Here is a 13,611-nt window from a genome sequence, read left to right on the forward strand (position 1 = left end):
CATGTGAGGGAGTTTTCCCCTCCCCTCCCATAGAGTTGGTTCGGTCCATAGCACGTCTTCTCCAAAACTTTTCTCCGGTAGGCTGGGCCGGCCCTACCGTAACGTTATGCGTCTGAGAGGAGGAGGGCGTAAAAAAACAGGTTGAAGAAAAAAGCCATTGGTGGAGGATGCTGCCAAATGTGCCAACCTTACAGATTTATTTTTAAGAGGATAAACAAAAGTGACAACAGGTAACTTAAAGAGAAATAAGCCTAATAATAATTAGCATTAGCAACGTAATTATTCGGCTAATACCGTTGTCAAACTATTTACAAGCTGTTAGCGTTTATAATATATGTGCCCTCATAGTGTTCATGTCACGTGTATATAACCTGTCTTCCATATAAGGGAATATGCAAATAAATGTGGTTCCGGTTCTGGCAGAGAGCAGAGTGGTACATGCGTGTGTTTTTCTCTAACGTTTTATTGTTTAATAAATTACCGGTTATCAATTACGCAAAATGGCTGCATCAACAGGTTATGGGCCCAGGAAAGATGCAGGTAACCGATGGAGTAGATTAGTTTTTGACGGAGATGAAAAGAGCAGCCAGCATTTTTTTAGTTAAAATATTAGCCTTTTGTGTATACATGGCGATTCATAGACTTTGCAAATATTATGCAAGCATCTTCTGAGCAGCAGATAAGCCAGTTCCCCGGTGAAAATGAGGAGGCCATGAGTAAACAATATGAATTAAAGTTATTTAACCCTCAGGTTGTGTTCAGAACCCTATAAGACCTTTTGTGTTCCCAGTCAAAAATGACCAGCCTAAAAAAAGCTTATAAATCACTTGTTATGCTATATGTTTACCCAATATTGGATTCAATATTTTTGTCAAATTGTTTTCTTTCTAAAGTAGGACTGTGTTTTATATTTCTATTTGCATCTGATTAATCATATATGCCTCATAGCATTAGCAATGCTAATAATTTATCAACCTTTCCTTGTGGAATAGACTCTAAAAAGGGCTGGGTTATTTTTGACCCATAATGGGTAAATATTGGACAGAACACGCTGCTTGGTTAAAATTGACCCAATGCTGGGTTGTTTTAACCCAAATGTTGGGTTATTAAAATCCATGGTTGCATAACAACAACCCAACATTGGGTTATTTTTAACCCAGCATTTGTTCTGTCCAATATTTACCCATTATGGGTAAAAAATAACACAGCCTTTTTTAGAGTGTAGAGGAATATTTTTGTTAACTTCTCATCTTAAGTGAAATATTATTTAACTTTTACCTTATTTGTTGAACCATGATATTAATAAAAACTATAGTAAGAGCGGAACTGTTGCTTTATTTATCCAATTTGAAAAAAGTGCTAATTTGGAATAACACTATGGAAAAGTGGGCCGGTCTTGGGCCTGAAACTCCCGGGCTGAAAAGTGGCCCCACTCCGGCCCTGGTAAAAAATGGAGTGCGATACTTTACGTCATAGTAAAAGAGCCATAAACATTCAAAGTGGCACGTGTCAGCACCAAATTGAATTTACAGAGCTCACAACTCATCGCACATTGGCAGGTAAGCCAATTAAGTGGCCATTAACCCTGTAAAAGTGATATGGGTGGAAAATCTTTGGTTTCTTGGCATGAACAGTCACCTCGTGGCTGGGTACTGTGGCAGTTTTCTGACTGACAGCAATGGGAAGGTCATATGGTAATGTGCGGCATGAATCTACAAGTGATAATGACAGGGCCCTCTCATCGTACCCGGATCAGATGGCTGCTAACTGGATTGGATGGCTGACCGGCACAGCTCCGCTACTGAGAACGGGATCGGGAAAGGCAATGTGCAGCAATGTTAGAGATGGAGCGAACACAGGAACGCTGCGTGTCTGTTGCACCGGTCAAGTTGCAAAAAGTCAGTGAGATGGAAAAGAGCCAAGTTGTTGACGTAACTGAGCAGCTGTTGGGCAAACCTTGCGTTTCCATGCAGTTTTTCGAGCCTCAGCGTAACCAGTGGGGATGGATCTATTTCAGCATTTTACTAATGGTGATTTCTATGGAATTCATTAATGTTACAATTGCTCATCATTTCAAACAAACCTTTAAACTTAAGTATCACATTTCAGGATGACGCTAGAGATGTGAATGATACCCCAAATCATGCGCTGGTTGACTTTTCTAAGGATTTTCACTAGGGGACCAAGCTATTTCTAAGAACCAAAATGTCAAAGACTCATGGGTTCAATCGGACCTGTACGCAATCACCTACCACATGCCCAAGCAACGACCCTTAATACTCATGGCATCATGGCAACTATTTTGCATATATTCTGAATACTGATATGAACGATCACAGTCAGGAATCTCTCATTACGTCAATACAAAGCATCGACTTTAGTCTTTGTGCAAGTGAAACAATTGACCGTTTTACAAAAACGCAATTAGGCGCTGTGAAATGAGAACACGCTTCACTCCAGGAGTGTAAGATTGCCATTTCTGCATATTTGAACCCACTAGAAGGCAATCACTGAAATATGCAAACATTCATGAGAAAATAAATGTAGTGGAAAATTTGGTGCATGTCTGCAATCAAGCTTCACGTGCAGATCTAGAAAGGAAGAATGGAGCTAAGACAAATCAAAGTCATATTGAATATCAACCGTATATCAATGGGGTTCCCGAAAACCATCAGAATATACCCGAGAAATAGCATGTGCCTAGATATTAGACATTCAGAAGTCTTTTTACTCTTACTGTTACAAAAATATCTACATAAAATGCGTCAATTCTTCATTGCTCTAACTGTAAGCACTGCAGTGAAAAAGTTTACATAGCCAAACTTTAGACTTTTAAAGTGACACTCCACTTGAAAATATGCTAATTTTCCAGCTCCCCTAGAGTTAAACATTTGATTTTTACAGTTTTGGAATCCATTCAGCCGATATCCGGGTCTGGCAATACCACTTTTAGCATAGCTTAGCATAATCCATTGAATCTGATTAGATCATTAGCATCGCGCTGCAAAAATAACCAAAAGGTTTCGATATTTTCTAGAACGATATAGCTACGAACTATATTCTCATTCTGGGGTAATAATCAAGGACTTTACTACTGTAACATGGCTGCAGGAGGCGCAATGATATTACGCACCGCCCCGAAAATAGTCCCCTTGGTTACTTTCAATAGCAGGGGACTATTTTCGGGCCCTGCGTAATATCATTGCGCCTCCTGCAGCCATGTTACGGCAGCAAAGTCCTTGATTATTACGCCAGAATGACAGTATAGTTCCTAGCCATATCTGCCTAGAAAATCGCAACTTTTAATTTCCGTCGGTCTTAGTACACGATTTAACTACAGAAGAGTCAAGCTTTAAATAGGAAAAATATTGAAATTCTTTGGTTAGTTTTGAGCGCAATGCTAATGGTCTAATCAGATTCTATGGATTATGCTAAGCTATGCTAAATGTGGTACCGCCAGACCCGGAGATCGGCCAAATGGATTCCAAAACGGTAAATATCAAATGTTTAACTCTAGGGGAGCTGGAAAATGAGCATATTTTCAAAAAAAGTGGAGTGTCCCTTTAAGATACATTATGATGAATATGATTTCACTTAAAACATCTCAAGATCTAATGTGTACGCTTTACTTAACAACCCTGCACAACTACAATGATCTGTTTTTTACGAAAGTATCTATTTAATGAAAGTGATTTTCACACAACCAATACCAAATTTAATTTAAATCAAATATATTATAGCCAGTTAGCCAAACGTTAAGTCGTGACATAGGGAAAAAAATCAATATAGTCAGCAGTGCAAACAGTCGATAATTGCAAAAGGAAAGTGAGGGGTGGGGGTGCAAACATAATTTGTTAAGGTGAAACAGCGCATCACCTCACTACAGTATTTCTACATGTGAAACACGAGCTGGGTGGCAGAACTCTGGCAAAAGAAATAATTGATAATTTACATACAAATAGAAACTGTAAAAGAATGGGTTCAGTCTAAAAAAACTGAATGTTTTGAAGTGGCGCTGGCATCCGGCAAAATCAATTCACACTATGAAGAAACCATTTACCTCAGCTGAAGATAATGTGCCTTACTATGAGTTGTCAGATAGTTATCAGTGGGAAATTAGCTGAGAAATACCATTTCCCCCTAAAACAAACAGGTCAAGTGTTCCACATCGCTCCCTAATCAGTGATATCATCATCTGAAGCTTCAAAAGCAAATGTCAACAATTGAAATTGATTTGGGTGGCTTCCTCCAATTGGTCACTTCTAAGATGTCCTGGGGATACAGCAGCATATAAACACTTATATGACTGTTATGTAGCCACTTCTGCACAATAAAAAAGCCTTTGAGTGTTGCAGAACATCACACCTTAAGTTTCTAAAAATCTAAAAATAGTTCCCTTTGTTTTTCTCAACTCTATTAAAACCACAATGATTTCCAGCTGAGAAGACAACAACATGTAAGCCACTTGCGAGTTATTATAAACACAGAGGCACTATCAAGACATTGCTCTTTTAAGCAGCACGGCCAGCCTGTCCAAGCAATTTTGTGAGTTTGTTCAGTAAACCTGTGTGAAAACAGTATTTATAATTGCTATTTCATTGGGTGTCACAAGCTGTGTGGACATTATACACATCAACCTGCAGCTTACAACAGTGCTTTCTTTTTCCTACTAAAGAAATGATGCCATGTGGTTCACAAATGCACATACCAACCCCACATGTAACAGTAGCACTTTGCACCGGCCTGGTTTTCAACACAGCCAGCGCAGAGGACAGATGCACATGCCAGTCAGAACGAGGCTCCTTCAGGAGCCTTGTAAAGACGAGTCTCTCATCTCACTGACACAATCATACTTGCTATTAAGAGACAACTGTTTTTTGTTTGCTTTCTATTCAGTAAATGCATCAATTTGCTGCCAAGGCTGTTTTTTTAAGCATCATGAAACAATTGTTGTTTTATAGCTAGAGTTATAGTGGGATCATAAGGATTTTAGGTGAGGGAAGTTTTTATGCAGTTTCTCATCATTTTGCCTCTTTTCTGTTGCTACTGTCACTTAAACCTAAACAGAACCTAAACAAGTTGTACCATCATGTATAACAAGGATGTTTTTTTTTTACTTTTATTTTATTTCCTATTATAAAGTGCAGTCATACAGTATGTCACAAATTCACATTTTGATGATACAATATTGATGGTACAGTAAAGCATCAAGGTCAGGTCTACAAATAGAAAAGTCGTCCATAGATGTCTTCCATCCTAACAAAAATATATGTGAGGGGAAAGATTCTTATCTCTGCAATACCACATATACATTTGGTAGATAATTACAGAATTTTTTACAATACAAATGACCATTGGAAAATAAATTATAAATAAGTAAATATGAAAAATATAGTCTACATAATAATAATATCAAATGAAAATGTTGGGCAATGGAAGACCAAGGATAATGGTTTTAAGAAGATATCTGGGCATAAACACTTCATAAATTACTGAAGGGTGTAATTATATTAGTAAGAAATGCATGTTTGTGGCCTGGTTTACATTACAGGTCATAATTTTGTGCCTGGACAGTAACTCACATTCATGTTTGTTAAATGACCTACATCTGTCATCTGTGTGAAGAGACTGTCGCTCTGAAGAGCTGCGTGAGCTCATGTGTTTACCACAGATTCACCACACACCCAACCGAATGTACCACAGTTAAAAATGCCACACCTATTACAGCTATTTACTACTTAAATCATAACATGAAATGTCTTTCAAAAAACCAAAGAAACGTCGAGAATCATTTTTTCATTTTGTTTACATTCAATTCTTGAAAAAGTGGAGCATTATACTGAATGACCCTAATTTTGCCCATGCCCATTTTAAAGGAAACATGTTTATCAAAGTCTATTTGCATTTCTTGATTCAGCAAACACTAGTATTCAAAATGAATCACAAAGCATTTAACATTTAGATCCTAACAGTAAGTAGTATGAATTAAAGTAGATTGTTTTAAGTGCAGGTGTATATAAACAACAAACACCATAACTGTACAACAGTCCATTATCCATTATGTGAAATTAAAAAGAAAAACAAATGCACATTAAGCCAAAATTGCTGTCGGTGTTAAATCCTCTCAAATAGATCATTTCTCCAACATACGTTCTAACAATACAACTAGGGCTTCATAACGATTAATCACAACTAATCTTTGCAAAGTTTTAGCTTACATCATAATTGGGTTTACTGTGTATAATATTTATGTATATATAAATATACACACAAAATATATTCATGTATTAAGTATTAATTATGTATATATTAGGGGTGACCCCGAATAGTCGAAGATTCGATGCATCGATAGGAGAAGCCTGATTCGACTACCAATCTCATAGTCGAATCGTCGCAGATGTGTTATGAAATGAGGATCATTTAATTTTGGCCGTATGGGTGCACACATTATCTGATTTCACATATAACAGCTTTCTCACAATATATTAATATACTGCATATTATGATAATGCTGCAAATAATATGTGAAGTAGCAGCTTTCAATAAATATTTTTAAAATGCGTTAATAAATCCAACAACCCCTGTGACCGGACTTCACGTCCATAAGAGGTCTCTATGTTATTAAAGCCTTGCCTCTTTGTTTCGACATTTAAAAGACAAAGCTGGCAAATTAAACTATGTCTTTCGTTCTTTTAATAATTTCTATATTTTATTTTATTTATAATTCACTTTGGGTTATCTGATTTAACTATTTGGCTTGTGTTTTGTTTCCGTGCACTTGAGGCATTTTGCATATTTGTTCTGCACTTTGTTACTTCTGACCTTATTTTATTTAAAAAAATTGTATTTATTATAAACGTAAATTCCGATCTAATTTAAGTATGTAAATTTTGAATAGCTTTTCGTTGTATCGATGTTGCGCTATTGCGTGCTGGCCATGCTTGCGCATGTAATTTAGCCGAACGGTTAGGTGCTCTGCGTCTCATATTTAGGAGTTCATCAAACTAAACATTAAAAAACGGATGTTTTTCGACGAGTATAAGTTTTTAAAATGTATTTAAAACATATATTGTCTATCTTAAAGTTAAACTACAAAACAGGTAAGCCGTTTTTTTTTATTTCGGTGATGAAACGGAAACTAGTATCTGCACCGAACCTATTTCTGCCTGACACGAATGTCTTTCTTGTGATTTAATATTATGGTCAGTCGGTGTTCACTTTCAAATTATAGCAAAGAGATTCCTGAAATAAATAATATCATCCGGTCTTTCTGTATCTAAAGTGAATACAGAGATGATCAAAGTCAAAGCAAGCAAGCAGGTATTTCTGCGCTAAATAATAACGCGTAGTGTCTATATAATCATTAATTTCAGTGTTTTTCTTGTTATAAATTAACGTTTAATGAATTGTATATAAAGATTAGTTTTTATCATTTACAGTCACAATCACAAATTATTTGTCATTTCTCATTTGTCGGGTTTTTTTGGTCATGACTGCTTTGACGCGCTATCTCCAAATTAAATAAAAACACGTAATTGTAGCCGGAGTTTCCAAGGCAGGATTACCTTTGTTATTTTTTTAGGTTTAGTTATCAAAATGTATTTTTGTGTGATGTTCTGTAGATCGTGGCTTTAAAATGTTATGAGGAATAATTAAACAAATGTTGCCTTACATTTTACCTTAAAAAAAAATATATATAAATGCATCGTCAGTTTTGTCTTCGTTTATTACTTGAAAGACAGTTTTGGTCACTTTATCAGACAGTTGTTTATGTGTGCTGTTTGTGAAAGAAAATAAAAGTTACCAATTTGTACCTGGTCTGGCCCCCTCCCAACCCATGCATACAAACATAGATGATTCGACTATCGGTCGACTATGGAAAGATTCGAAAATTCTGATTCGAATATGTAAATCCTTAGTCGAGGACACCCCTAGTATATATACACACACACATGTAAATATTTTTAAATATATACATGCATGTGTGTGTATTTATATATACATAATTATAATACAAAGTATAGACATATATGATGTAAACAAAAACTTTTATTCTGCAAACAATTAGTTGCGATTAATCATTATGCAGCCCTAATTCCAACTGTACATTTATTTGAAGTTTCCTAAAAACAGTGGTTCTCAAAATGTGGTACATGGACTGCAACCAGGTGGTAAACGGCACATACACTATTTACACTATTAAAAATAAACATAGGATTTCATGGCTGATTACAGATTTGCTTCTGTATAGCTTAGTGGTTGAGCATTGTGTCAGCAGCACAAAAGGTCATGGGTTCAAACCCAGGAAACACACATGATGATAAAAATGTCTACCGTGTCAGCACAAGTTGCTTTTGATAAAAGCGTCTGCAAAATGCATGTAAATTTAATTTAAAAAAAATAACTGTAAGACTTATGCCTAGGACGTTTACATCAGCAGTGGCGAATGAAAATAGGTAGTGTTAAAATACTATTTTATTTAAAACAAAAAGCCAGGGGCAATCGACAACAGCAAGAAATATTATTCAGCCTGACCTCAAAATCTGTGAGCATCTCTGCTTGATTTTTGAAGGTTAAATAGAAGTCAGCATGGTATTTATAATGAACATTTGCACCAATTCCAATACATATAAATACTGGATTGCAAAAATAAAAATGGTTTGCCAAATACCATATTAGGTCTAACACCATCAAAAATTATCTTAAACACAAAATTTTGACCTCAATAAAAACCACATGATGACACTGATACTAACAGTCCTTATGTTTAAGCTATTATAACAAGACAAAGCTGGAAATACATTTGAAAGAACATTGATGGGACTAAATTACACCAAGCTTATCTTATCTTGTTTAACAACACAAAAAATAACTCCGTATTCCAACCCTATCTACTACATACAAATCTATCATATCAGACATCTTGTGCATACCGAACCTCATGTCAGTGATTCAAGCAGCAAATTCAAAACAAACATGATGGGAATATAAAAATCAGACCCCATGTTAGCATCTCTATTCTTTCAGCTCCATTTAGTCCCATCACATTCACATTCTGTTTATTTCTACTGTAATTAACAGAGGCCTGTCTCTTACTGAGACTCTGCATAGAGGTAAAGGTACATTATGCAGCGTTTTGCTATGCTAATCCAGGTAATTTGCTTCATGCTGAGCACACTTCCCCAGCGTCTTGATTAACGTTTCATATTCCTGCATTAGTAACCCGATCGAGATATGACACCCGCCATCTCGTGCATTAGTTCTTAGAAAGACCACTCTTCCTGAAATCCTTCATTTGGTCAAAGATTGCTCAATTCCCTGCAAATCTGCACATTTGGGAAGCTGTTCAGCACAAAACGCGTAAGCCTCTTTATAGCAGATTGGAACGGGTGGCCGCACAAGTCCACGGACAATCTGAGCCTGTTTTTGCGGATAACAGTCCCTGCGTCAGATACACATGGCCTAGATATAAACCAAAACACTACCAGATAGAAAACAGCGCCGGGGCTCTGTGTTCATTCATGCGAATCTCTTTATGAATAACACCGGAGGGGGGTGTCGGAGGTCTTATCAAGAGCAAAATGACTTATGATGATAGCAGCAGAGCCCTTATTACGTCAACTGACACCATAAAGACATAAAGCACATTGAGCTGTTATATAGAGTAACTATAGAGATAGTCTTGATCTTTCTGTCCTGGAGGAAGAACAACACGATTAAAGTCAAACTGTTGGAAATATAAAGATTTCTGAGAAATCTGTAAGGCAAAATTTCCCCCTCATATTCTCCATCAACCATGATAATCTCTTGGCTCACCGTGCTTGAATCCTGATCTGTCTGAGTGGAATCATGCTGTTTGATTCATTCATTTGTGTGCGCCTGTCAAAGGGAGTGCTGGAAATATCTCATTTTCCTTTCAGCCAATACCTCATCCGTCAATGGGAACAAAAGGTCAGACACATTACAGTGGTCTGAGTGAGTGTGTTCAAACCCAACCGCTGCTAACCTGAGATGAACAATAACATCACCTCGAACAGTAAATAGAATTCATTTCAGGGTCTAAATGCACTGCGTTGCCACAGGGGGAAAAACAGTTCTATGGAAAAATTAAATGTTTTACAAAATACTCAAAAACCTTTGTTTACCTTAGCATTAGGTAAAAATTACCCCCCAACAAAAACAGCTCTTTTTTGTGTGTTAGTCAATAGGAAAGCGATAATATTAAAGATCTTGATTCTTTCTTTAGCAATGAGATGAAATGAAAACACAGATAGAGACCTTTGGTTGTATTTTTCTCCTAGTAATCTCAAATGTGTTAAGATTTTCTAAGACCAAACATGAATTCCTACATTTCTTATCAAATTCATTGAGCAATGCTAACCGTATTTACTTCATAAAGCTCTACATTTTTACTGTATGTCTACACACATAATATGTATATATAGATAAGTAATTCTACCGCTCCACGTATGTAGGCGCATCCGACATTTTGGAATGGTCCGGTATCAGACGTCACTCAGTTCTCCTGGATACTCGTAAACCCTGCAGAGATTTAAATTTCCTAATATATTAAAATTCCCAAAAAATGGGCTAACCTTTTGACAGGTTTTTAAATGCATTAACTTAATATTAAAGGTTTTTAAACTATAGTAACTTGTGCTGTGATGGATCGCAATTGATCCGTGATACGTACAGTTCACAACCCACGATTCAGCTTGCATGTGATTTGCGGATTAATACGCAAATTTAATAGGGAAAATATATAATTTGCATGTGTTTCAAAGGCTTGCAAATGTTAACATTCAAGTGATTTTAAACAATTTAACTCTTGATATGTAAACTTTAGAGAGACTTGCGCTACTGTGTCTCATACTGCGAAGTGCACACATGGAGGGCCGCATTAAAAAAAGCTAGCGAACACAAAATCTTTCTGTTCTTGACAGGGCACATACAAACAAAATCATCTCCACAGTATTCTTTTTCTAATAAAAACATGTGTTTATGTCTTAAGTGTATGTATCGATTAAAGTCAGAAACCAGTCTGCGCGTATTTGGTCTTAAAGAGACAGTAACCTCAATTAACCTACTTGAGTCTGTATCATCGATGTTAATCAAACAACCCAAGACAAAGAGAAAATCACTTCTGTAGCTTTAAAAAAATTATAATTATATTTAATTCATACAATAAAGACAATGTAATTATTCATTTGATTCAATTTCTGTACCTTAAGCTAATTTTGAATCTTATAATGTGCAACGTTGTTCTTTTTATAAATGTTTGTCATTTCTTTATTTGTTATTACAGTATTTTTTCGGTCTATGTCGCGTTTTTTTCATAACTTGGCTGGTGCTGCGTCTTATAGTCAGGTGTGCCTTTTAAGTCAGTAAGAATTATTTTTGACATTTATGAGGCAAGAGACAACATTACCGTCTACAGCCGCGACTGCGAGAGTATGTTGAGGTCTGTATTTATGTAATTCAATGGATTCTGTAACGTGGAATGACGAGTAAGCAAACTTCACGCTAGTTGGCTTGTTCGGTTAATTAAGCCGATTCAACCTTCCAGGTAAGTTCTGTATGCTATGGTTTATCGTTTAAATAACTGATAATATTACTTTAACGTACAGACATCTATTCAGCCTGCTGTTCTGTCTGCTATTGTTTAGCTGAATAACTTGCCATCCCAGATTAAATGTCTGTTCTTTGGCGTGGACTTTGTGAAATCATTTTCTAAATAAACACGACGTATAGTCCACTGTGACTTATATATGTTATTTTGTCTTAATGACGCATTTTTGAATGATGTGGCTTATATTCGGGTGCGGCTTATAGTCCGGAAAGTACGGTATATTTTTAACAGCCCTTTTGCTGATCCAAAAAATTTTCCGATCCGTGCCTCAAAAACCGTAATGTGATCCGAACCGTGAGTTTTGTGATCCATCACACCCCTTATAGTAACTTTAAACGTCATTGTCGCGTTAGCAAACACTTTTGTCTTGGTATATTGTGCTTGGTATAATGTGTATAACTACTGTTGCGGACATATATATCTAAACATATCTCATTTTATTTCTCTATTTTTAAAACAAACATCTGAGACAATGTTGACACCTGAAAGAAACATAATGGGGAGAATAACTTCAATAAGGTAGAAAAGAAAAACGTCTGAGCAATACAATTTTCCTCTTTCTGACACGTTCACATTGCACATTTCACATTCTCAGACACTTCTGGGTACTGAATGATATCTAGTATCACTTCTGCACTAAACTGAAGATTTAGGCAATAAAAGTGTCTGTTTTCTTGGTTGACAGGCTGAGCAGAAACCCTGGCGATCTCTTGACAGCACAGAAGATCCCAGTGATGATGCAAGCCCAGACCTCAGGCCCAGCCGCAGTGAGTCAGAGCAGAGCAGGCTGTTCGAATCACAAAAACTCGTCTATTATTACACCACACATGTCACAACTCTCAGTGGCCTGCAAGAGCTTGACACACACACCAAACAGCTGCAGACACTAATACATAAACACATCATCCTCTGAGACAACACAGAGATAATAAAGAGAGTGCTTATGTGGATACATACACGACTGATTGCAAACACTTCTGTATGACACTTTTCAATGTGCAGACTCTTACTACAACAACTGCTAACAAAGGAAGTGTATTCGCTGTTTAAAACCATTGTGATAATTTGCTACATTTGGATAATGCTTCTGATGATACAAAGTGCAAATTCAATTTCACAGCACTTTTTTTTTTTGTAAAGTTAAAGGCAAAGTTTCTTATTTATGAAAGACAACCAAAACTAGTTCCTCTGTAAATCCTTTCCAAAGCTATTCTTGTGGAAATGGGTCAATTTAATATACAAATCAGGGCTCTACACTAACTTTTTGCACTGGTTGCACTGGTGCGCCTAACTTTTTTCTTAGGTGCACCAGCACAAAAGTTAGGTGCACCCAAATTGTTGACCGCATTGCATTTATAGTTCACCCAAAAATGAAAATTCAAGAGCCCCATTTACTTCCATAGTATTATTTTTTCCTACTATGGAAGTGAATGGGGCTTATTCTTGGTTTGGTTACAAACATTCCCCAAAATATCTTGCTTCGTGTTCATCAGAACAACAAAATGTATACAGGTTTGTAACAAAATAAGGGAGAGTTAATGATGACAGAATTTTTATTTTTGCGTGAACTATCCCTTTAACACAGCAGTTTAGAACCCATGGGGGTTTAATGTACAGATTAAACATGTAGGCTATTTTATCATTTTCATGCTGTCATTCCATTTTCCTTATATGAGTCCTGTTTGATAACCCGCATTCGCACAATAAAAATAACACTTTACCCGTTATCCGACATCAGCATCAATTTATTTCATACCCGCCCGTTTGACATAAAGACTGCGACCGGCCGCACCGCAAATCGTGAAGTAAGCAGAAACCTTTAAAGCTGCATAATTACAGCAAATTTTTTACAGTGTATATTTACTTATTTTTTTATATTCTATATTATATATATATACATTTTAAAAAATATATATATATATAAATAAAAAATGTCTGAAGTGCATACATGTATGTGTGTTTGTTTAAATGTACATAATATT

At 36.2% G+C, this 13,611-nt stretch overlaps 1 protein-coding gene across 4 annotated transcripts in view; it reads right to left on the bottom strand.

The window, feature by feature from the left end:
• Window positions 1–13,611, bottom strand: part of zmiz1a (zinc finger, MIZ-type containing 1a) — a 155,326-nt gene that overhangs the window by 114,177 nt on the left and 27,538 nt on the right. The gene's annotated exons all lie outside the window — the stretch shown is intronic.

Source organism: Paramisgurnus dabryanus, chromosome 20, assembly GCF_030506205.2.
Source record: "Paramisgurnus dabryanus chromosome 20, PD_genome_1.1, whole genome shotgun sequence".
NCBI lineage: Eukaryota > Metazoa > Chordata > Actinopteri > Cypriniformes > Cobitidae > Paramisgurnus > Paramisgurnus dabryanus.